Here is a 23961-nt window from a genome sequence, read left to right as displayed (position 1 = left end):
GCTACTATTGATGTAGACATGTAGTCTTAACTCTTAACCCAAATAAGACCAGGCACATTGATGGAGGAGGGTATGGGAATAATAATACCAACCTCAAATCTCAATATGCTTGTAATATGACTTGAACCCATGGTGTTCAAATAATTACTCATCACATCCGAAGATTTCATTTTTATAACCATGTATTACAAATTTGTAATTTATTGGATGTTTTTAAAGAAGAAAAACTTTGATATGCAGATAGAACTTTCAATATAAAATGTTGGCGGGAGAAGGTAGTTATATAAGATTTTCTATAATTGTAACATTGTATCTAAAATCGTTAATTTATGAACGTTTTATAAGTTGAGAGTTATATGAGTTATGAGGTAGACATGCAAATGTGAGGGTTTTTATTATAGATGAATGATCTAAGTACATAGGGTAAGCTACGACATCTGAGAATCTTTTAGAAGATTAGCAACCACAATAGTAAGTACAACCGTTCATAGTTTGTGTGTCACATCACATTTTCAAGTTACAATAATTTTAAGCTATAACCTCTTAAATAAAAAGTTTCAACCATTTGTACTTTCACAAGTCAATTCATTAATAAAAAAAATAATTAAAAGTACAAACTAATTACACGGTTTACACCCATTACAATTCTTCCACTATATTCAACCACTTGCATGCATTAGTTTGTATCAACATGAGAAAGGTACATGGTTTCATTGTTATTAAAATCCCGATTCGAATCTTACGATTCTATGATTTTACGATCCTGGAGGACCTCACAGATCCCGATCCTACGTAGGATATTAATTTTGTAGGATCTTTCGATCCTGCCCAACCACAAAAAATCACATGGTAGGATCTTAACACGATTCTACGATCCGATCCTACCGTATAAAAATCATAAAGTAATTTCACATATTATATTTCTCCAATTAGATTTTGATCGCATGTTACTTCAATCTTATAGTATTGAAAAACTATTATCATTTGCTAATTAAAAAATTCATTATTAATATGTGTAAATTTTTAACATGAGGTTCTCGCCATATTTTGGTATAATTATCTTTATTTCACCGAATTGTAGGGTCTTACGATCCTACGATCCGATCCCACCGATTCGATTCTGCCAACTTCTACGATCCAAAGTAGGATCCCGATAACATTGCATGGTTTCACCAAACCACAATATTCATACAATATATTCACAATGGTTGAACTTGTATCTCCAACTTAGGCCTTCTTCTTTTGGATTTATTTTAGTTTATTTCAGTTGTGTTAAGTTAAATTATTCTCAACAGTTCAACTTCTCTTAATTCAGTTTAGTACAACTTCAATTCAGTTTAGATTCTCACAAATAAAAAAGTGGAGTCTTCTATATACATTTTTTAAATTAGAAAAGATAATTAGACCGAAAATCAACCCCTGATAGGAGGCTACTAGTCTTCCGGACACACCAACTTACAAATTGAGTACATGACTAAACAACCCAGAAGAAAATACTCCAATATATTATTAAAATGAGGATTCGAATCATAAGTAATGCCTTAAAATTAGGGATGGTATTCCACTAAACTACACATCTCCTCCAACGCAGTCTTCTATGGGCGTGTTCGGCGACAGCTTTTCGAGTAGCTTTTAGTGTTTTGACTTAGTCAAAACACTAATTGTGTGTTTGGCATGCCAGAGGTTGAAGTAGTGGTTAGTGTTTCAAGTAGCTTTTTGCCAGCTTTTCATGAACGCTACAAAATATGACGTTCAAGATACCAAGATAGCGTTCCAAGTTTTTTTTTCCTGTTTTTTAAGGAAAAAAATACCAAAAATTTGAGAAAATTCTTCATCTTCTACCTAAATTCCTCTGAGACCCTGAATATATCATAAAAAATTTCACTTTTTATGGATTAATTTGGGAATACCAATAAATCGCACAAGTATTTTCCAAAATATAATAAATTTCTGGAAACATATCTTTGGTGCTATTTCTTCTTCACTTTTCCTGAAATATCATCTGGTATGAAAAGATCTTTCAAAATAATAAAAAAAAAACTCGTATGAAATGAAAGATACATCCGAAAAATACCATCATCTTCGAAATTTGACCACTTTATATTCATATTAGAGGAAAAATGTGAATCCTAGAAAGATTAACCACAAAAGGACATGTTTGGAGGAAAAAGAAGAAAGCACAGAACAATGAAAACGAAGAAGATGATCTGAAATGTTTGAGAGTTAAATGAAGGAAAGAGAAAAAAAATTGACCACTTTATACTCATATTAGAGGAAAAATGTGAATCCTAGAAAGATTATCCACAAAAGGACATGTTTGGGGGAAAAAGAATGGAAAAAAAAAAGAAGAAGAAGCACAGAACAATGAAAAGGAAGAAGATGATCTGAAATGTTTGAGAGTTAAGTGAAGGAAAGAGAAAAAAAATTTTGAGAACCCAAATCTGAAATTAGAAGAGAGAGAATTCAGAAAGTTCCATCTTCAAGCATGAAATCTCCAGAGAATTCCAACAAGTATAGCTAGTTGATTTTTATTGGAAGTAATATGAGAGATGAAATAGAAGTACAAGTATTAAATGGAGTGGGATCTAGTTAAAAAGACAAAACTATACATAAACAAATTTAAGGACATCATAGTAAAAGAAAAATAATGCATTGTGTTCATATATTGAAATTTAATTTAACCATAAAATAATCAATAATAATTAATCATATAATATATTATAATTAAAAAATATGTTATTTTTATCATATATAAGCATAACAGCTACTTTTACCGAACACTTATATTGTAAACAACTACTTTCACAGCTAAGAGCTAACAGCTACGAGCCGACAGCTAACAGCTACCCGAACAGCTAACAGCTACTCCAACAGCCAACAGCTACCCAACAGCTACTTTTGCCGAACAGGCCCTATATAGTTGCAAGCTAGTCCTTATTTTCAACCATTATGATTTATGATGCTTGTAATAGTAAAAATAACTTTCTAAAACATCCTTTATAATTTTATGGGAACTACAAACAAATTACACATGTCAATTTCCCAAAATTTGCACACCAATTTATACAGCTTTTTCCATTGAGTTTTGCTTGCAAGTTTTACTGCGTTCCCTCCTAAACAACTAAACCCTCTAACGCTCGAGCATTGACAAGACCAAAATGTGCCCCTAAATTATCTCTAAAAATTGATCTCTTTACTCCATTATCATACTACAGTAGTACAGTACTTCATTTTCAAGGGTATTATTTTATATTGGTTAATTAACCCCCAATTATTCATGGTGTCTTTCTCTTGTGCTTGAGGTAATTTAATGCATATTTTTTACCCTGTTTTTATTGTTCCTTTATTGTTATGAATTTTCTTTCTATAAGGTTGATTTTGTTATGTGGGTATGCAATTATTATTGATTTATTTAAGTGAAATTTCTAAATGGTCATATTTTAAGGGTTAAGTGGGGTTATCATTTTTTGTTGTTGTTGTTTTCTCCTCAACTTTTCATCAGCTTTTCATCAGCTTCTACTGTTTTATACTTGAGTTACAGGACAACTTTATATTATAGTAGGTTGAACATGGATTTCATGAAAATGAGAGCTAATGTATGCAAATTTAATGGAGCATCACTTTATAATAACTGGGTCATAGACCTAGCAGCCCTTAATTCAATATATATATGCGTTCCGAAATTCGAAGTAAAATTTAAAGAATTTGAATTGAATTGAATTGAATTGAATTGAATTGAACGAGTTTCTAAATAATCAAAGATATGTCTATGGTGAAATTATTGTTCCCTCTGTAAGTGGCACTAGGAGGTTTATTTTTCCTTCCTTTTTTTGAGTGGAAGTGGCACTAGGAGGTTCAATCGAGGGGAAATTGAACAGATTGAGTATAGTCAACAACAACAACAAAGCCTTAGTCCCAAATGATTTGGGAACGGCTAACATGAACCGTCGTAACTCGTAAGAAATCATTGCCGTGACAAATGAAACAATAAAGGTAAAGAAAAAGAGCTTAAAGAAAGAAAAATGAGACTGAAAGTGAGAGGAGAAAGACAAGAGAAACCATAAGGAATGGAAAATATGGGGATATATAAAAAATAATATCAAAATACTCTATCCGTTTTAAAATAAATGAAAAAATACTCATTTTAGGCCGTTTCAGAATAATTGAAATGTTACATTATTTGGTATTTACTTCTCTATATCTCGCATCACATGACCCCTCTTTTTATTCTCTATGTATCTCCACCCCCTACATGTCATTAATACATATGAAAAGATTTGAGAAAACTCTAAAAGGGAATCTGATCATAAATTAATCAAACTATGATAATGAAACTAATGTCAATATAACCCTGGAACTGATATTCTTACGCATTAGTTTAACAACAATTAATTAATTAATTAATTCTACTTAGACAGATTATTATGTTTTATTTAAACTATTTCATGTCTCAGTGTAGTTTGTTTATAAATCGTTGCACGCAGCAGATATAGTGAAGCATGAGCAAGAACAATAGCAACAAGGACACAAGGTATCACAATACTGTGCTTTAACTTGATTCCATTGTAATAGATCAAATGTAAATTCGAATATAAGTTCCTTTTTTATACCCCATGACATCTTCCCCAGTTATTCATCTTTGAGAAGTCACAAGGCTTACCTCTAAGCCTCAAATTGTGTGTCTTTCCTCCAAGCCAACTTAGTTCCGCATTTACTTCAGCATGCTTGGATTGGGGAATGCGGATAATAAATTTAGGGGGTAATAATGAAGACAAAATTAAGAGAATATAGATGAGTATATAGACTGTGTTAAATTGGACAAGGTAGTGATAATGCGAGGAAGAGGGAGGCTAAAGGAAGCTGTTACCCCCATTTTGGGGTAATGCATTATCCTAGGGAGTGGTGGGTATCTATTACACCCAACATGAAAGTAATAATTTTCCCGTTCCTCCTTGCAAATCACTGCCTCATCCTGTCTGCCAGACTATCACCACCTCTGCGCACCCTCACTTTCTTTATGATTTTTTTCCTATTACCTTTGATCTAAGCATGCCCTTGGCCCCTTAGTGTGTTCTTAATTGTTTGAGGTAACTCCAGTCTCCAGGTATTCTATTAACGCTAAGAGATTATAATCAGTTTACATGATTGGTTCTCCAATTAGCATAATGATACAAACCTAATCTAACATCTCATATAAAATTGAACTTCCTCTTTTCATGTTGGAGTAAGTGGCCTTAATGACATGAATGCAAAATGCTGTGTCACGGAAATGCTTAGACTCCAAAATATGTAGTCATACAAGCTTGTGCTCTAGTGTGCACCTAAAGTTTTATCGTAAAGAAAATACATTTGCTAGATAAATATTTCTTTTCACAAAAGACAATGCAAAACTCCTAGAAATGAAATACTAGCATTATGACCTACACAATGAAACTTCATCATGCAGGTTTTAAACAAATTTATCCTAGCTAATTTCAACTAGAATGCTATGTAGGTCCACTATGATGCATGACTCAACATAAAACTACATTGCACTGCAAAATCTAGTTCACACCGTGTCAATATATTCATTTAGTTCCACCTGCACTATACACAGCTTCCTTCCAAACCATTAGAACAAGTTCCTTGCTTTTAGTCTGCCCATTTCTTACATGAAATTTATGTCAGCACCTGCCACGTTTATGTCAGCACCTGCTCAAGTTTATGTCAGCAGCCACCATCCATCAGCCACATATTGCACCATTAAACTTTTTGTTCCTTGCTCACACATTCCATCATATCAACATTGCTCCTGTTCATTAATTCTAAGGTGCACATATGAATACACAAGTTTGCTTGATAATTACAATTGTTTGCAGTCATCAAAACATTACATTACTCAATACCCTCTTGTTCGATGCACGTGCAAGTTTGAACCATTCGATTAGGTGGAATAAGCCTTGTAGCATTTGTTCCCATGTGAGTATATGCGCCATGAAGTTGGAACGAATAAGGTCAATGTTTTGGTAGCTAGTGTAAAGTTTGTTACCAAGTAATTTTTATGGGATAAAATTGCCTTCATGCCGTCTACTTGGTTCCGTACTTCCGTTCCTTGGGGGTCAATTTCAAGGCTGTTCTTGTCTCATGTACATAGTGGCTGGCAATATAATTTGTCTAGAAATCAAAAACTCCTCTGTCCTATGCTCTATTATCTTTTTCCTTGGTGAAAACCTGTCAGTTTCATATTACAGTTTACTCTCTAGTTTCCACAAGTCATGCAGATTTTGACCACACTCTTAATTGGATTGTAAGATTCTTCAGTGTTATTGCTGTTGGTTGTCTTAGATGACAACATGTCAAATATATTGTCTAGCAGTAGCCGATTAGAGAGTTTTTTTTGGTTACATTTTGTTGCTAGTAGGGCTTAATTATTTGGGATGAGACAACAGGACTGTGTTACATGACTTACATCATGCTGCTTCAGCTTGCAGTTCCTCATTATGTAGGAGACATCTCCCAGTATTGCACTGACTAGAAATAGAGACATATCCTTACTCTTGGGCTACTTCACTTATGAGATGGCCTTATGGCATATATATGATGGAAAATAAAGTATATGCTTTGAGTAAGGTGTGTTACAATCTTATTGGACTATTTATCTAGTAAGAACATAACTTTTATGCATTAGAGAGTTGAGAAGTGTGCTTGTAGAGATCTTGTCTGGTCATTCAGAGATTTTCTTGTTGTCCTTAAGAAGCCATCAAACTTAGCCACCTCAAAGATTAGCATCAAGTTTTGGACATGCTTTCGTTTGTCAAAGTGTTTGCAAGACTTTTCCTTTTATGGGATATGGACCTCTATAGGTGTGATGAATTCATCATGGTGCAACTGTTCAAGGGCATGTCAACAGATCCTTTTCCTTCCCCTGATATTTCTACTTCCATCTGATGTTGCTCTTTTTTAAGAACGAAGAAAAGAGAGGCTCCTTAGCAATGTGTTTGGATAAGAGGATTTTGGGGATAAAGGAAGGGAAGGGAGAGTGATCAATCAATTTCCTTTATATTGATGGACGAAGAGATAGGGACAGAAACAAAAGGAGGTAAATAGCAAACCAAAAATCCTTCAAAAATTGTTATAATTCTTAGGGAAAACACCTACCTTCTTCCTTCACCTTCCTTCTCTTTCCTTAGCCTCCCTTGAGTCCCTTCCCCTAGCATTGCTCTTTAAGCACATCGTAATCTACTATTAGCACATTTCTTTCGATTTTGGGCTATTTGAAATATACTCGTCTAGTAAAAGTGGAATAAACATAATTGATGTGCAAGAATGAAACTAGTTCGAAGATAAATTGTTAGGTGTGATCAATGAGAGAACCGGATATCCCACTCCAAGGCACGGAAACTACGCTTTCCTATTAGTTTAATTTCGCCCCTCTAGGATCATCGGGTTACCACGAAATAACTAATGAGATACAATGGAGAAAACAATCCACTTAGATGATCTTCTAAGTGAATCAATAAGAACTTGTGTTTAGAGTTTGTGAAGAACACTCTAGAGAAGTTTGCAAAGTTTCTCTTTAGCAAAGCAAGAAGTTTAGAGAGTATTGAAAATTTTGATTTTCTTCTAACCCTCTCCTCATAGGAATCACAAAGGTTATATAGGAAATATACCCTTCATAGACTAGAGTGGTTACTTTCATAACCCCCATTTTAATCACTGATTAAGGACCTTTAATCCACTGATTTAAGGACCTTAAAAGTCATTAAAATGAAAACGTACACATCACAACGGTTGAAAACCGTCAAAGCATCTTTTCACGTTCACGTCGCGACTCGTGAGGCCCAAGTTGGGATCCGCGACCAGTCTTCTGTCTTCCCCTGGTTTTCCACGTGACTTGCAACTTTGTGTACTCTAATCTTTTGCATACTAGACCTCCTCCTCTTCTAGTATAAAACCATATGAGCATAATAAACCCATTACCCTATAAATGTTACAACATAAATGTGATGCCATTGATAACTTATCTACCTCACTTTCTGTTTTGCAGCAGATTTATATCTCTGTCTATTTGTCTTATTGCAGACTCTATCTTCCTTCAGTTAGCTATTGATAACTTTCCAGTTTGGGGTACCACATTGGAAAGGTGAAGGATTAGGCCAAAGCGACAAGTAAATAAAAAGAGGTACCTAAGACTAAGCAAATCATACCTTTCTCGGCCTTTTGGCTAAGATCAAGTGTAGTATCTGTTCTTATCAGTTTAATATCTGATACGTGGTCATTGACCCACAACGATATTAAATTTATTTTTTTAGGGGGTGGATCCACCACAATAGCTTGCTATTGGGATCCTCAAGCGTTGCTCATGCGTTGCACTACTGTACGAGCCTGGCGTACCCTGCTATATCATCATTTAGAATTTTCGTATGTTATCTGGAGCCGTTAGCCTTTAGTGAAGCAATTGGTTGCCATACATGTTAGGAAAATGTCTGTGCAAGGACCTTTATAAGAATAATAATAGTCAGCCATAAGACTATAAATCGGTCATATAGATATTAGTATCTTAGCGCATCAAAATGCAGTGAAGGTATCAGAGCCTAAATTTGCTTGCAAAATCTGCTTGTCCTGTTTACTTCATAAAGTTGAAGAAATCATTTTGATGGTTTTTTTGGACTATTGCCTGAGGCTGGAATGATCAGAAAATACGTAGAGGTATGTAAGATTATAAAGCATACCTTTTATCATTCGTCAGGCTAAGATTAAGTCTAGTAATTCTTATAATTTTAATCTATGTTGCTTCAACTCTTCTCAGTATCTTACGTACCCATGTTGGACTCTTGAGATTTTGACACTATGACAAGGGTATTGTATCCTTAGTTTCTTACCTACCGTTTGATTTTGACCTTAACGTTTGATTTTGACCTTGACTTAAACATATTATTGTAGAAAACTATAAAAATACAAGAAAAGTGACGAGAAATCGTATGATAACTGATATGTGATCCATATTGAGTTTGAGATAAGAACTGAATCAAAACAAACAAACAAGTAATTCTAGAACATGTATATTTTAATGGTAGTGTGAATAGAGATGTAAAAGTCTTTAAGAATCAAGTTTATGCTTCATGAATGTTGTGTCCCTGCATCCTGTGTCCACTTCCTAGGCAAGTCCGAATATGTACTCGTAGCTTAGCCGGAGTAGCCTAAAGCTTTTTTTGATACTTGGGTCACTGGTCCTCAATGACAATAAATTCTGCAAAATCGGAACTTTCAGCTCGTATAAAATCTTTCAAGAATTATGCAGTTAAAATACACCTTGGCACTTAAATATCACTGGTGTACACCTGTGTCATTGGATGTTTATGTTGTATCCAGCTATGTTAGTTAGTGGCAGGATCATGGGATCTGATTTTTTTTTTTAATTTTATTGTAAAAATATATTATGGTTAAGATTTTTTTTTGAAAAACACCCTTTAAATGTGGTGCTTATTCTCAGTGACACCTATTGTTATTTATATGAGTTTCAAAAAGTGGTGTAATACTCATAGCATTTCAGGATTCTCATAAGAACATGACTTTGATGCAATCATTGCAATATAGGGTGGACAGATGTGTGTGCAGAGAGATTTTGCCGGTCCATGTCGAGCATTTCCCTTTTTACTCTTAAGAAGTTATGAGATGTAACCTCCTTAGAGATCAGTATTTAGTTGTTGATATTTTCTATTTTATCTGTTGCCCATATGAAAATGCAAGACATTGTCCTAAAATCATTCCTAGTAATCTTTCAAGAATTGTAGCTTAAAAGTCGATAACATATGGCAAAGGGTCTTCTCTTTCACAATTCTCCATGTCTTCCATGCATCGCATGTTCTTGTGTTACTTGAAGAAAGAAGAAAGCGAGCATTCTCAAGCTGCTGCCCTGTCTTTCATTTTTCAACTATTGGAAACACATCTTATTGATATGCAATGATAATATCGAAACATGATTATTTAGCGAAATTGAGATGTCCAAAGATAAACTTGACGCCATAAAGATTTTTCAATCACTTTCTGCTTCTGCCTTGCATCAGATATTTCTGCTCAATGTCTATATGGCTAATTTTGTAAATTGGAGACTGTCTTTCTTCAGCTTAAGACATATTCTGCTCTTGTTAATCCCACACTGTAAAGTGAAATGTAAGTCTCTGATGATCTGATGATAAAATACAAGCATGAGAGACTAAGTAAAGCATACCTTTCTCGGCCTTTTGGCTAAGATCAAGTGTAGTATCTGTTCTTATCAGTTTAATATCTGATACGTGGGTCATTGATCCACAACGATATTAAATTTATTTTTTTAGGGGGAGGATCCACCAAAGTAGCTTGCTATTGGGATCCTTGAGCATCGTCCTTGTGTTGCACTATTGCATGGGCTAGGCGCACCCCACTAGATCACTAATTAGAATTGTATCTCATACTTTCAGATAAAGTCCAATATGGAAATTCCTTCTGCTCCAAAATTTCCCTTGTCTTGCGTTGTATTTGAATGTTTTTGCTATGGCGACATTTTTGTTCAAAATTTACACTTAATGTATATGACAAATCATTTAAATATCCTGGAAACTTAATGAGATTATTATATCTGCTTTAGCTCTGCGGGATTCACAGTAATGATTGCTGCAAATCTGATACATGAATACATCTCTTACTCAAACGCTGATAAGATTTCCTTCAATTATTCTTTGAAAATAATTAAAACTGTAACTTCTGCATATTTCATGGGTTCAGCAGCAAAAATAGGATTATTGCGCGTCATGTCATTGTAAAAAGCTGTCATTTTATTGTTAGTAAACTAGTAACTGTCTAACACTATAACTGATTTACTATTATCAGGCATGTGGTGTAGGTGATTATGTGTTTCACTTGTACAGCTACATTATTGTCTGGCGGCCTTCTTAAATCTATAGACTAGTAGTAACTACTTTTTGAGTATCATTTTTTTACTATTATATGCATAAAATGCTGTCATCTTCCTTGGTTATAAATTATTTCTTCCTTTACTCTTCCTTTTGCATAAACTATAATTGCAGGTCCTTTGTGAAACCTTGCACCGGATTACAATTTCCGACTGGTCGGGGGTAAGATTATGTACACTTAGACCTCTGTAAATCCTGCTATTGACTTTACTTGTTTATTAATTGATATGAGGTAATTATATTTGCTCCTTGAGTTGGTCAATTTCCCATGAGGCCATGACCATGTAATCTCCAATTATTTCTGCCTCCCAAACTCTCAGATATTGGGTGCTTGAATTTTTTCGACTTAAGACATATTAAATAATGCCTTGGAGACTGCTGCAGAGGTATCACCTTAAATTGTCTCTTACTCGTGTATTTTTATCAAAGCTGCTTTCAACATTCTTTTAGTTATCATCAATTTCTGCTCTTAGTTCTTTTTATTATAGAGTTCAGCTGTTAAAAAACAACTTTGATTTGTTAATCACTAAACTAAAGGGTTCAGGTGACGGAAAATCAGTTGGAACTTGGAAGATTATAATAAGAAGCTTGCACTTGGCTTGTAGGAAACTCCTTTGAGAAGTTCCCTCTAAAAATAAACGTATGCCACTTAGTGCGGTGAGCACACGGTATTCTTTAGTAAAAGGCGAAAGAATAGTTCGCTCTGTGCTTGCCGCGAGGCTGCGTGGTGATATTATGAACAGACTTTGTAATATATGTCTGAAAGTCCTAGCTTGGATATGCTTTCTGAATGCTGACTGATGTGGGGCTGTTCTGCCTTTCCACTATACCTCTAATTTTTTTTGTGTATAGCTAAGCATTGGACCAAGATATACCTGAAAGCTGATAATGTGTTTGGATGAGGGAATGGAAGAGGAAAGTGAGGAATCTATGTTTCCTTTTTGCTGGAGATGGGATGATCCTGAAACTTGAAAGAGAAAGGAAGGAAACGAGAGTGCAGGAAGTGAAGAGATCAACTAAAGGATGATTGGAACCCGCTCCTTCCCTCCTCTGATGTGATCCCTTCCATGACTGCTAATATAAGAGTGTAGGATATATCTTCACTTGCTATCTTAAACTGGTTGTTCTACAGAGACGTCCCTACAGATCATCTGTTGGCTGTTGCTTCCCAATTATGCATATGAGATTCTTGGCTGTATATTCGAGTTTTTCTGCTCAATAGGAATTGGAAGTGCCTTTGGGCCATCAGGACTAGGCCTGGTCAATAGGCGGGTCAGTGCAGGTACTGACTTTTGGTTTAATATGATCAAATTAACGTTACTAGTTCATGCAGAACTAGGGGCAAAATTCAACAATGCTTGCTTGATATGGTTAGATTTGAATATATCCAACCAAACAAAATCAGATATTCACTAGAAATTTCTTTGAGTGGCAGGGGCGAGATTAATTAAGTCTTTATTAGTTTATAACTCGCTTTTCCAAAGTTCAAAATAATATGTAATTAAAGATATTAATGGTCGAATGTGTGTCTTCGTGACCTTAAAGGCATAATTGCTAACTACTAGAAGACGGAGGGAATAAGTGGAAGTTTAACCTTTTTCTGAGAGAAATTTATAATTTCTTTGACAGGTAAAGAAGAGAGTTACCATGGGAAAAGTACAAGATGCTCCTCTTTTACTACAGCCTATTAAACTCCAATTTCAACTGAAGAGAGTAACAGACAGGGCAAATTTTGGCCCTATTCTCTGTTTTTCCAAAGTTAATGGGTATCTGTTATGACCCTATGTCTATTACAGTCCTATTGGAACAAAAACTGTACCCGATACCCTAGACCCATCCCTAAGACCATTGGGCTACCCTGCCATTAACCACCCCAAACCAAGAAGTGATTTAACAGATTTCACGGTCTCACCGGTCCTCTGAAAAACGAGACTAAATTCATCCTACTTGAAATTCAGAGGTTGTGCAATGTGCTGAAAAGATATTATCTGAACCTGGAGCATTGAAATGACACAATCACACAATTTTACATCTGATGTCCATTATAGACTATATGACATACTTACTATTTACAGCAACTGAAATTTGATGGACCCCGGTGAAGTTAGCACATTGGCACTGTCTACAACATTGCTAAAGCGTAATGAACACAAATAGAGTAAGCAATCTAAGCACAAAGAGTAAGCAAATGTAAGCCAAGCAACAATAGACTAGTGCAAAAAGCAACTCATGTTATTGGTTGACTGATTTAGCAAAATCAGCAGTGGAATCAAGAACAAGGTTTCGCTAACAATGTGAACTTAACAGTTTGAGGGTTGGTGTTGAAGACAAACCCCTACACACAAATATTATGGGTGGAATACCTTACAATAAGTTACCGTATCTCGCATCTTATGAAAGAATCATGTAATTTAGGTGTGCTGTCTCCGAAGGTATTCATGTTGCTCTATCATGGCTTTTGTTTTGAGTTTGTTGAATTTGTTCATTTGTAAAAAGTTTAGTCCTTGAGCTTTATGCATTTACGTTAGTATAAGAGATGTTATGCTTGTGATTCTGAACAGTGTGTGTATATCATTCTATCATAACCCTAGTATACTCAATGAGCTTAGCTCTTGCCTCCAAATAAATGGCTTTTTTTTTACTGAGAGTTAAAGTATTCGCGTGAGTATTGATGCTTGTAATAAAAAGAAAGAGTTACAACTTTCCTGGTTTTGTCTTTAATCTTTTGATACTTAGATATTCTCAAAGGTTTTGGCTTTTGTGATGGTGTTCTAATAATAACTTATGATGTTGAGGCTATTGCTGAAGAAAGGGTATAATCTATTACTATTAGCTGATATCAGCCGGAATACGCTTTAGCTTGTTCGAGTATTTATATTATTAGCCATCAATGTCATTTCCTTTAAGCTTGTGGTGTCTCTTGGCCAGATTCCTTTAACACTCTGTTTCAGTTTCTGCGTGAGTTTTTCATTATTGGGTATTATCTTAACGATAATGCTTGTCTATGTAGGTCACCTGAATACTTGGACTTTTGCAGATTATGAGGTTGTTGGAGACCAAATAAATAAGTATGTAAAACCTGGAATTCCCACATTGTTTAATTATGATAATATTGCTTTATTTATTAGACACTAACTGCAGTGTAGCATTGTCTCTTCGGAGACATCTGATAAAATTGGAACGATACAGAGAAGATTAGCATGGCCCCTGCGCAAGGATGACACGCACAAATCGAGAAATGGTCCAAATTTTTTTGCCTTTTTCTTTTGCTATCTCTCTTAAGTTTGCTTAAGCTTTTTACCAAAATTCCTTTTATCATCATCATTCATAAATATGTCCATCTTATAGCACCCTTATGTTGAAAACACTATACAATTTGTCCCACTTATGTACCTCATTTTTTTCCTTTTCACATGGAGATTTTCCTATTATTCTTAAGAAGCCATGAGAAAGTTTTAGCTGTTGCACTTTTTTCAGTTATAGCTGTTTGCCAAATGAAATGCAATACCTTGTCAAAAGTCATGCCTAATAGTGATCTTTTTCCATTGTTTAAAAATCAATAACATGAGAAATGGCCTTATGTTTAAGCCCTATGAAATTGTACTCTCTTTCACCACTCATTGTGTGGTTTATCTAATGTGTTTTACTTGAAGAAAGCATCTTTAGTCTACTAGCCTGTCGTTTATTTTTGAGTTATCTAAAACACGTCTGATTAACTTCGAATGATACTGATGACATAGAAACATGGTGGTTGTGCTTGATGCCACTGAAAATTTTGCTTCCTCACTTTCTGTTTCTGCTTTGCATCAGGTTCATTTCTGCTTAATATAAGGTTCTGTAAATTGTAGAGAGTGAGACTATTTTACTTCAGGTTCTGGTTGTTGATCCCACAATGAAGAGTGAAACATAAGGTTGCAATGACCTGTACAATAAAATAGAAGTATGTGAGATTAAGCAATCCATACCTTTCTCGGCCTTTTGGCTAAGATCAAGTGTAGTATCTGTTCTTATCAGTTTAATATCTGATACGTGGGTCATTGACCCACAACGATATTAAATTTATTTTTAAAGGGGGAGGATCCACCACAGTAGCTTGCTATTGGGTTCCTTGAGCATCGCCTATGTGTTACACTACTGCATTGGCCTGGTGCACCCCACTAGATCATTATTCAGGATATTTGACACTATTTTGTAAACTAGTATTAAAATTTGCACCTTTCTCTCTATGATGACCATCAAAAACGGACATTATGTGTGTCGTTTATGTATTTATAATCAAATGAGGACTTTTGGGCATTGGCACCCTGAGATTTCTTGGGCATTTAGAAATTACGGCTTATGACGTTACTGGAGACTAATATGATCTGATTATGTTGGAGTACGTGGCTTTTTTGTTTCAAGTCAAGAATATGCTAAACTCTAGAAGTTGCACATTGAAAGTTGATAAAGGTTCTGCTTCTTTACTACCATATGACTTGACTCGTGTCTCTTCGGAGACATTTAATAAAATTGGAACGATATAGAGAAGATTAGCGTGGTCCCTGCGCAAGGATAACATGCGCAAATTGAGAAATGGTCTTTCTCAATGCTCTTAATGATGCTTTTTTGTATATGCTGGCTCTTTTTCTTCTGTTCGTCAATCTTCATAAGATCTACTTCAATCTGCAGTGTATAAAACTCATTTTACTGTGTATAATTTTTCTTAATGTGTAATGGTGTATGCGGTATTTACTGCTGGTGTACTAAGAGTAAGGTTTAGTGGAAGGATAGGAGGCTCTTTTGAGTAAGGAGTAGAACATAGGATTTGATCTGTCCTATTGACTGGCTTGCCTCTTCTGTCAGTGGTCTAAACTCATTTTTCAGACTCGTTACTGTGCAAAATTGGGATATCCAAAGATAAACTTGATGCCATAAAGAACCTTTCAATCACTTTCTGCTTCTACATTGTATCAGATATTTCTGCTCAATGTCTATATCACCAATTCTGTAGATTGAGACTGTATTTCTTCAGCTTAAGACATATTCTGCCTCTGTTGATCCCACAATGAAAAGTGAAACACAAGGCTCTAATAACCTGGTAATAAAAAACAAGCATGTGAGTCTGAGTAAATCATACCTTTCTCGGCCTTTTGGCTAAGATCAAGTGTAGTATCTGTTCTTATCAGTTTAATATCTGATACGTGGGTCATTGACCCACAACGATATTAAATTTATTTTTTTAGGGGGAGGATCTACCAAAGTAGCTTGCTATTGGGATCCTTGAGTATCGCCCTTGTGTTGCACTATTGCATGGGCTAGGTGCACCCCCATTAGATCATTATTCAGTATATTTGAGACTATCTTATAAAAAAATTCACAGTTCTATAGGGATTTCTAGAGTCTTGTGCTTTGTAGAGTTTGCACTATGGACTAATGGGGTCTTAATGGATATGTAGTACCTCGTATTGCTAAAAGGATGCTGGTCTGGGATGTAACTGATTTACATAAATAGTTCTGCATTTGTTTCCCATGTAATTAAAAACACTATGTGGCCGCCAGAGTTGCATAAAGTTAAATTTAATCCCTCTCTGGTAGGCAAAGACCAAAGAATTGTCGCACTATTTTGGGAGGTTTGTTTGGAATAGTTACTTCTGTAAATTCTCACTTGGTAAGGATAGGATAAATAGTCAAATGAGAAGGACTTCTGGGTTTACCACACCCTGAGATCTTTTGGGCATTTACAAATTATCATGTTGGACAGTTGGAGTCCATTGTAGCTGTACTGTTTCAAGTCACAAATAAGCTAAACTCTGGAAGTTCTACCTTGAAAGTTCGTAAAGGTTCTGCTTTAGTGATTACCCTATGAGTTAGCTTTACTCGTGTCTCTTCGGAGACATCTGATAAAATTGGAACGATACAGAGAAGGTTAGCATGGACCCTGCACAAGGATGACACGCACAACTCGAGACTAGGTCCGTACTGTTTTGGCTTTTGAGTTGAATCCTTTTCCTTCAAGTAGCTAAATGCAGAAAGTGTATGTGTGTTTATCAAGCAATGGTCTTTCTCAATGCTCATAATGATGCTTTCTTGTATATGTCGGCTCTTTTTCTTCTGTTCATTAATTTTAATAAGATCTACTTCAGTGTGCAATGCAGAACACTCGTTTTGCTGTGAAATTTTTCTTAATATGAATGCATGAAATGCTTGACTAAGTTGTTTCTAACTCTTCCTTCTGCAAAAATGTTGACTGCAGTCTTGTTACCTATCATTTGATTACAAGTTTGCAACTGGTTGGGGGAAAGAGGTAATTGTGTTTGCTCCTTGTGTTTTCCATTTCCCATAAGCATGTTATATCCAATCGTTTTGGTTCTCTTGACTGATGTCTACATGACTACATCAAAGATGTCATATTTGCTTTACTTTTCTCGCCTCTGCTAGTGCCGCATAGGGGAAATTGTGGCAATTTGATTATTGTCAAGGTGGCTCAGCACTTCAACTTCAGTTTAAAAATATAGTACCCTTCTGTACTTTTGGGGTTTGCCTTACCAGAACTGTGCGTCTCCATGCGCTATAGTATTGTTGTTGTTAAATGGTGACTTCACATTCCTTTAGAGCTCCATGTACAGGTGATAATGAGAAAATAAAATAACCTAAGTGATCAACTTCCCTTGAATATAAATCATATATACTGATGCATTCTACCAATAATATAATATGCATTTGTGCCACATGGAATGTTGTGCAGTTCATCTCTTTATAAATCATTTGTACCAGTAATGGATGTTTTTTATATTCCAGTTACATCAGAAATATATGCTCCTTCCATTCTATAATAGAGGGCCTATAACATATCCATTATTCTCGTTTCATAATTGAAGTTATTGATATATAATTCATTATCTAGTGCACTTTTACCTTTATATACTTCCCTTATCACCATTTCATGCAATGTTTGAAATTGATATTCTTGCTGTTTGACCTTTTTCCTTCAAAAGGAGATTCTCTGATCTATGTTTTCTAGTCTTAAGTATTATATATTATGAACTGTGAAGAGGAGGAAGCATGGAAGAATAGCCTTAATTTTCTGTCCCTGCTCTCTCTATCTCTAGTTCCCTAAACTTCCCTCTCACTGCTTAAATTCTCTTACTTCTCAAACACATGGTAAGGGTACAGAAAGAAATTGGATTGATGCCTATGGAAACTCCCTTTCATGGCAAGTGGGAGATGTTGTCTTATAGACTTCTCATAGACATGATAAGGCCTGATTAAAACTTATAAATGGATTAATGGAAGTCCTATAGGAACTCCCTCCAAAAATAAACGTATGCCACTCGATGCAGCGAGCACACGGTATTCTTTAGTAAAAGGCGAAAGAATAGTTCGCTCTGTGCTCACTACATGGCTGCGTGATGAGACGAGAATCAAGCTTTGTAATTTATGCCACAAATGCCTAGCGTCGATAATCTTTCTCGCTGATGTGGGACTGTTCTTCTATTCTGCACTGGACCAAAATCTCCCACGGAAACTAATAGGAGAGCCTGAGGGTTATATTTTCCCTTTTGGATATGGAATGTCCAGGGAGAGAAAGGAGGTGGTTCTGCTGAGAGATCTCTACGTCCTTTGTTGGTTGTAACCTCTACATCATGTTTTCCTGCTGAATAGGAATTGGAAACACCTTTGGGCCATCAGGACTGAGAAGTGATGGAAAATCAGATTTCACCGGTCCTGTTGATAGCAAGACTAAAATCATACTTCTTGAATGCCAGGGTTAGTACAATGTGTTGTAAAATCGCATTATGCATTTAACTATATACGGTATGTCGGTATGTGACGAACTTACTCTTTAGCATATTACTGAAATTTGATATACCCAATAAAAATGAGCACAAAATAGTACCATCTACGGCATTGCTAAAGCTATAGTCCCAGTTAAAGTGAACAAAAAGCAAATTCAAGCTCACTTAATTTAGAATTCAGAATTTGGCAATAGAATTGATTAGGGGTTGCGCGAACGCAGACCCCCACTAACACAAATTATGACGTACACTCTTCCACTTTGGGAAGATGTTAGGTGGGCACCCCTCCTCAAGTGCAATGGAGGCTACCTACCTAGGCCATGAGCCTTTATGATCGCCCATCGACCCCGTCCAGGTAAGTATGTTTACTTGTAATCCACGACTTCATTTTATGCCTTTGTTGTCCTTCCTATCTGCGTTACTTTATTGATGTGGGACAGGAACAAAATCTTCTACAACATCTTTGAACTCGGAATTGTGGTAGGTATTAGGCCATCAGGTTTCGAAGTCTCTGGAGGTGACAATGAAATGTGTTGCATATGAAGTTCAGTGTAGTTGATATAGTATCATTGATCCTCATATGGAAAGTAGCATCCCCTCATAGATCATCATATCTTGCCGTGTCTCTCATTCCAGAAGAATTACTTTTCAGCTTGATGAGGCTAGGCCATATAAAAAATTAACAACAAATACCACCTTGAGCTGTTCCCTGTGAATTATTTAGGGAAAAGTATTAGGGGTGTTCCAACTTTAGAATTATTATTGTATCTTACATCTTATATCTTATATCTTATGAAGAACCATGTAACACAGTCGTGTCTCTAAAGATATAACTTGCCCTGTTTATTTCAAAAAAGGTTAGAACTCGAGTTTTTTGTCTTGACTTTAGTTAGTTGTACATTATGCTCGAGTTTCTGTACTGCTCATATATTATAAAAACTTATTATATTCCCTTATCATATCTTATGGACTTGCATATCTTATGCCTGGTGTTATTGTGTAGTTAAGTCTTTAATTTTTTGACCCTTGGATATTCTCAAGGTTAGGTCTTTAAAGATAATGCTTGTCTATATAAGTTGCCTGGATGCTTTGGGTGTAAAACCTGAAATTCTCACATTCAAAGATTAATAAACAACTTCTTTGTTTATTATGCAGAGACTATAGCATAAGGTTGTCTCTTCGGAGACATCTGATAAAATTGGAACGATACAGAGAAGATTAGCATGTCCCCTGTGCAAGGATGACACGCACAAATCCAGAAATGGTCCAAAATTTTTGACCCTTTTTACCACTTACTGCAGGTTTTCTTCTTATCCCTCTACGATCTGTTTTTCTCTTTGAATCTGGGTGGAGAGAGCATGATTAATGGTGATTGTGTATTAATAATGCTGAAACTACAGAAATTAAAATATAGTTATCAAGTATTCGAGTGACGTGTAACTAAATGAGACTCTCAATAATTTATTCCTACTTTCCCTCTCTTGTTTCTTTATTTATAGTGATTGTTTCCTAAGTTCTATTCCCACCCAATACCACAATTAAAGTGGTAATGGAAATTTATGGGTGAAAACAAATGTTCAGGATGAATTTTCATTATGAGGGACATTGACACGAGTTTTTCTTAGAAAACTAAAACTGCAATTTAGTATTGCCAACCAAATTAGCCGTAACAAATAAATTTATATTTAAAGGCTTGCTTGAGCTTGATTTTTTTTATTGGTATAAAACCTAGAAGGATGTGAGACAATTTTTTTTTTGGGGTGTGTAAAGATGGTTAAATTATATTACTAGTCCTATCTTTAGAATTTCGTGCAAATCCATGAAAATTGACTATATCTCCTGTGTCGCAATTTATGTTTCATCCATCTGTTAACATTACCCAGTATACTTAACGAAAGAAGAAAATAGAGGTTTTGTATATGCTAAAATTATGTAAAACGTAAAGAAATTTGTACTTCAATTAATGGAAGGTCCTATATGGAACTCCCTCCAAAAATAAACGTATGCCACTGAATGCAGCGAGCACACGGTATTCTTTAGTAAAAGGCGAAAGAATAGTTCGCTCTGTGCTCACTGCATGGCTGCGTGAGTTGTACAGCAGTGGCTTTAGACATTTACATTGCAATCCTGGCTTGGATATTATTTCTTCTGTGATGTGGTACTTCTGAGCCTTTCTTCTGTACTTTTAGTTCAAAGGCCTTTTCCCTGCAAAATCTGAAGAATACAATTCCTCCTAAAGTAAAGTGTTATAACGGACGTGAGAGAGAAACAAATTATGAATGCAAAAACGATAAAATCACACAACAGATTTACGTGGTTCACCAATTTGGCTACATCCACAGCAGAGAGAGGGAGAATATTTTATTATGCGAGGAAAAAACCAGATTACAGAGAGAAAATAGGCTAATTCGTGGTTTAAAACCCTAAGATATAAATAACCTATTTATACCCACAACAGAAAACGCATTTCCGCGTTATTTCCCGTTCGCCCGACCCACGCCCGCAGCCAGCCATCCCCATTCACACGAAAGTTCTGCCCGCCCGCGGGGTCGAGCCTGCGCCCGCGGGATTTCGGGCTGCTGTGCATATCGGCGAACTCCTTCGCCCGCGGGGTCGAGCCTGCGCCCGCGGGTTTCCGAGCTGTTGTGCATTTCGACGAACACCTTCTAAGCACCACAATTCAAGGCATCTTTTACAAATCTCCACCTTGACTTGAATTCCCTCACAATAACCAGAAAACCAGATGCATTGCTCACAACGCCCAGAATCTCCCAAACACCAGATTTGTCCCAAAAGACAACCAGAACAGATTAGTCCCTAAGGACCCCAGAATTGCCCTCATATGAGTCTCACCCAATCTCGCCAAGATCGCTAGATCGCTGACCACTCATCATGAACGACCCGGTCTCACAGCCTATGAGACCCATGTTGCGCATTCACCCAAAACCCAACTTATTACCCGTCTCCACCTTTATCAAGACGAGCCAGTACCCTGCCAGTTGCTCCAACTAGAGCCATTTGCACTTACATCTAAGTACCCAAAACAAATCACCCTTGGCGCAGGGGAACTTCTGTCGAAGTTCTTCTATGCTCGCGCCGGAGTACTCCATCCCGTTCGCACTGGAACGCAGACAACTCCTCCTGGAGTTCCAATCTAGCTACCTCTTGGTGACTTCTTGCAGAATCACCTCTCACCCAACACTCCCTGGCAAAGACATGTCGCTCGAGACCCCATGGCTATAAGTTGGCACACAAGTATCGATGGAACCGAACTTTATCATACCAATCTGCTGCTGAGAAACCCTTGGTTGTTCTTGATGACCCTTAGTTTCAACCAGTTGCGTAGAAGTTCCCACAAACTCTACCTCATTGTTGACACTCTCATTCTCAACCCAAGTAGTACTCTCAAACTCAGGTTGTTTTGAACTCATTTCCGTTGACTCTGACCTGTCAACCTGTGAAGAAGCCCCCATAAGGTCCACCTCACACTCAAGACCATCACTTGTCAACTCAGAATGCAACTTCAACTCAGATAACGTAGACCCTTGCAACTCATACAAGTTACCCACACCTGACTTGGACAGCCCAAAAATATTCACCTCTCCGATATACAGTGCAAAACCTACCATGTCTTCACAACCATCCCTTTGCGGAGAGTCCCCAAGGATTTCATACTGACCAGGAGCCAAGTTTGACTGACCCAACTTTGATGACGAAGAACCCAAAATTTCAGATTCAGATTCAGATTGTGAGTGTTGACAGATTTCTCCCTGACGTGAACCACCACTCCAACCTAGAGTGCCTCTGAGCTCCACCTGTTTCTCAACACTATCACAAACATCCAATATAGCAACCCCAGACTCAGATAACGTAGACCCTTGTAACACATACAATGTCTCCCGTTTAACCTCTTTGAGAATCATCTTCGAACCCCTGTAGACATACAACCCTCCACCCTCACCTTTGAAACTGAACCCTTTCTTGTCTAACAGACTAAGTGAAATCATATTCTTTGTGACTTGTGGAACATGCCTAACATCATTCAAAGTACGAACTTTGCCATCACATGTCCTAATTCTGATAGACCCTATACCAACCTATGAAGCACGGGTACTTCCCCGGAGTGCCGTTTCCCGTACCGGGGACGGATACGGGACGGGTACGGGACGGATACGCCGGAAAAACGTCCCCGTGACGACTCTTGATTGGTGGGGACGTCGGATTCAGTTGGGGACGGCTAAGGTGGTTGATGGGGACGTTTTGGAGACGGATCTTGAAGCTTTAAGACGTACCCATTCTGCCATGGCCGGATTTCTTGAAGCTTTTGGCCGGAAAGTCGTGGATTGCGTTGAGTTTGAAGGAGAAGGGAGGAGAGAGAAGAGAGAGGAGAGAGGAAAGAGGAGAGAGGAAAAATATCACGTGATATCATTATAAAAAAAAATTTGTTTGGCTGCCAGCTATATTGCACCTTTTCTTTTTTTTACCGGTTCTTTTTTTCTTTTTGAATAAATAATGAATTGCCCCTTTTTTCTCCTTTGGCACGTGGTATAGTGAATTCCCCTTTTTTTTGACCGGTTCTTCTTCTCAAATTTTTTAGTTTATTGCTTTATGCCAACTTTTATTATAAACTACAACAAAAAGATAAATGTTAAAAAAAAGTGAAGTAATATTTTTCTAGATATACTTTGACAGTTTGACTCATTAAAAATAAACTATTTTTTTCCGGATTGAATTTTTATTTTATTTTTTGCCGAATCCATGCCGTACCCGTTTTTTGAAAATTTGATTTTGCCGTTTTCCGTCCCCGCACCCGTACCCGTATCCGTTCCCGTATCCGTTTCCGTGCTACCTAGATACCAACTGTCTTACAGACCTCACTGTTGGCCATAGTAACACTTCCATCAACCTGTTTATAGTTCATAAACAACTCGCTGCGCGAACACATATGACAAGACGCTCCAGAATCTAAAACCCACACATCACTGCAATGTGTTTGTTCATTAGCAATTAAAGCAATATCATCATCAGAACTGAAATTTTCTGCTGCAACAGCAGCAGAACCATTCATCAGACCCAGATTTATTTTTCTTTTTAGGTATTCCTTCTTCCAATGCCCCTTTTCCTTACAATAGTTACAAATATCATTAGGTTTAGGACCCCCTTTAGAATTTCCAGATTTCGTTAAATTCTTTTTACCATGTCCTTTACCACTACTACTGGCCACTAACCCAGAAGACTGATTTTCTGTACTACTA

The 23961-nt window shown here is 36.6% G+C and overlaps 1 long non-coding RNA gene and 12 other non-coding genes across 13 annotated transcripts in view; 9 read left to right on the top strand and 4 right to left on the bottom strand.

Annotated features, from left to right (window-relative positions):
- Nucleotides 1-3082: 3082 nt before the first annotated feature.
- Nucleotides 3083-23961, top strand: part of LOC125499094 (uncharacterized) — a 28331-nt gene continuing 7452 nt past the window's right edge. The window contains exons 1-6 of the long non-coding RNA XR_008969725.1: nt 3083-3302; nt 4455-4531; nt 8062-8161; nt 11046-12213; nt 13942-17214; nt 18573-20007. This is a non-coding gene — a long non-coding RNA (uncharacterized LOC125499094). The remainder of the gene's footprint in view (nt 3303-4454; nt 4532-8061; nt 8162-11045; nt 12214-13941; nt 17215-18572; nt 20008-23961) is intronic.
- On the top strand, nt 8183-8378 carry LOC125499273 (U2 spliceosomal RNA). The gene has a single exon (XR_007275988.2). It is a non-coding gene; the product is annotated as a U2 spliceosomal RNA (small nuclear RNA).
- Nucleotides 10207-10403, top strand: LOC125499276 (U2 spliceosomal RNA). The gene has a single exon (XR_007275991.1). It is a non-coding gene; the product is annotated as a U2 spliceosomal RNA (small nuclear RNA).
- On the bottom strand, nt 11538-11653 carry LOC125499296 (U5 spliceosomal RNA). The gene has a single exon (XR_007276010.1). It is a non-coding gene; the product is annotated as a U5 spliceosomal RNA (small nuclear RNA).
- Nucleotides 14082-14184, top strand: LOC125499131 (U6 spliceosomal RNA). The gene has a single exon (XR_007275849.1). It is a non-coding gene; the product is annotated as a U6 spliceosomal RNA (small nuclear RNA).
- LOC125499271 (U2 spliceosomal RNA) lies at nt 14893-15089 on the top strand. Its single transcript, XR_007275986.1, has one exon. It is a non-coding gene; the product is annotated as a U2 spliceosomal RNA (small nuclear RNA).
- LOC125499142 (U6 spliceosomal RNA) lies at nt 15416-15518 on the top strand. The gene has a single exon (XR_007275861.1). It is a non-coding gene; the product is annotated as a U6 spliceosomal RNA (small nuclear RNA).
- On the top strand, nt 16044-16240 carry LOC125499275 (U2 spliceosomal RNA). The gene has a single exon (XR_007275990.1). It is a non-coding gene; the product is annotated as a U2 spliceosomal RNA (small nuclear RNA).
- Nucleotides 16792-16894, top strand: LOC125499139 (U6 spliceosomal RNA). Its single transcript, XR_007275858.1, has one exon. It is a non-coding gene; the product is annotated as a U6 spliceosomal RNA (small nuclear RNA).
- LOC125499287 (U5 spliceosomal RNA) lies at nt 18199-18314 on the bottom strand. The gene has a single exon (XR_007276001.1). It is a non-coding gene; the product is annotated as a U5 spliceosomal RNA (small nuclear RNA).
- On the bottom strand, nt 18908-19069 carry LOC125499160 (U1 spliceosomal RNA). The gene has a single exon (XR_007275879.2). It is a non-coding gene; the product is annotated as a U1 spliceosomal RNA (small nuclear RNA).
- Nucleotides 19880-19982, top strand: LOC125499137 (U6 spliceosomal RNA). Its single transcript, XR_007275856.1, has one exon. It is a non-coding gene; the product is annotated as a U6 spliceosomal RNA (small nuclear RNA).
- Nucleotides 20675-20789, bottom strand: LOC125499285 (U5 spliceosomal RNA). The gene has a single exon (XR_007275999.1). It is a non-coding gene; the product is annotated as a U5 spliceosomal RNA (small nuclear RNA).

Source organism: Beta vulgaris, chromosome 6 (genome assembly GCF_026745355.1).
Source record: "Beta vulgaris subsp. vulgaris cultivar EL10 chromosome 6, EL10.2, whole genome shotgun sequence".
Lineage (NCBI taxonomy): Eukaryota > Viridiplantae > Streptophyta > Magnoliopsida > Caryophyllales > Amaranthaceae > Beta > Beta vulgaris.
Note: the sequence above shows the minus strand (reverse complement) of the source record. Positions and strands in the feature narration are given on the sequence as shown.